At 35.1% G+C, this 1,694-nt stretch overlaps 1 protein-coding gene across 1 annotated transcript in view; it reads right to left on the minus strand.

Moving 5' to 3' along the window:
• The window catches only part of CCDC148 (coiled-coil domain containing 148), a 314,203-nt gene that overhangs the window by 103,151 nt on the left and 209,358 nt on the right, over positions 1–1,694 (minus strand). The gene's annotated exons all lie outside the window — the stretch shown is intronic.

Below are 1,694 nucleotides of genomic sequence, written 5' to 3' on the forward strand. Positions count from 1 at the left end.
TCTGACATTGTAAATCAAAGTTATAATGAGATCCCACCTCATTCCAACAAGAATAATATTTGTTAGAAAAACAGAAAGGAGAAAATGCTACAGTGGCTATGTAGACAATGGAACTCTTATATATTGATGGTGGGACAGAATGGTACAAACACTATGGAAGACAATATGGGCTCCCTTTCAGGTTAAAAAAAATACCACATGATCCAGCAATCTCACTTCTAGGCATATATCTTAGAGAAAGAAGAACAGTGACATGAATAGATACATAAACATTTATGTTCATTGCAACAACAGAAAACTATGAAAACAACTTAAATGTCCATTAAGGAATAAGTGAACAAACACTTGTATAGACATGCATGCCATGGAAAACTATGAAACAATAAAAAATAATGAAATATCTATAAAATATCTCACAGCATGGATAAACCTGGAGGTTATTATATTGCGTGAACTAAGAAAAATACATAGAGACAAAGACTATAGGTAATCACTACTATAAAAAGTCAAGAATAGGTTTACACACAGAAAGAATCCTTCTATAATGGTTACTAGTGAGGTCAAGGACAGAAAGTAATTCATTAACTAGATGGTAGACAAGAATTCATTCCAATGAAGAAAAGGCAATATGCAATGAGGAAGTCAGCACAAAACATCTAAAGCAAATAAAGGCACTGAGAATTACGCTGGAATAAAGGACAACTTTGGAAAATGCAATAAAATACACAGCCCACTAACAGCAGTAATAACCATATATTGCAAATAGATATGTAGGTAAATATGTTTGTGAAATAGGCAAGGCAGTTTGCACTACATACATAGATGAGAATGATGGTGAATATTTCTACATAACTGCAAATATTATAACTGTAATTGATAGCATAGTTTATGGGGGCACAACTCCCCCACTCATATAAATATGCAAATAACACAGTTTTGCTTGCATAACGTGAAGAAGACTGAATTAGTTTCTATAGGAAATCAAAGACTATAGCTTTCAATATGGGTTATATTTCAACATCAAGAAAACAAAAATTCTCACCTCAGGGCCAATAGTCAACATCATAATATATGGGGGGAAATTGAGGTTGTAAAAGATTTCATTTTACTTGGCTTCATTATCAATTCTCATGGGAGCAGAAGTCAACAGCTGTATAGCACTGGGAAAATCTGCTGTCAAAGTCTTCTCCAAAGTGGTAAGAGCAAGGATGGCAGTTGAAAGACAATTTCAATGGCTTCTTCTGCATCTGGAAGTTGGACAATTAATACTGTGACAGAAGGAGTATAAATGACTTTGCATTGTAGTGCTGAAGAAGAGTGCTGAATATCCCATGGGTTGCCACAAGAACAAATAGATCTGTCTTGGAGGATGTACAGTTAGGGTATTACTTAGAGAGAAAAAAATAATGAAACTTCATTTTACAAACTTTGGGTATATTTTCAGGAAACACTAAGTCTTGGAAAAAGATATCATGTGAAAAGTGGATGGTTATAGAAGGAAAGAAACCTTTTGTCAAGATGGATTGACACAGTGACTGTAACAACAGGCTCTAGAGTATTAGAGATCATCAGAATGGTGCAGGATATGGTAAGGTTCAGATAGGTCGTTCACAGAGTCACCAAGAGTAATAGTTGATTTGGTAGCACCTAACAACAACAACAGCACATCAGCAGAGAACGGCCAGAAGTCCAGG

The sequence above is a fragment of the Elephantulus edwardii genome, unplaced genomic scaffold, assembly GCF_000299155.1.
Source record: "Elephantulus edwardii isolate Elephantulus edwardi_28Jun2011 unplaced genomic scaffold, EleEdw1.0 scaffold00010, whole genome shotgun sequence".
In the NCBI taxonomy this organism is placed as follows: domain Eukaryota; kingdom Metazoa; phylum Chordata; class Mammalia; order Macroscelidea; family Macroscelididae; genus Elephantulus; species Elephantulus edwardii.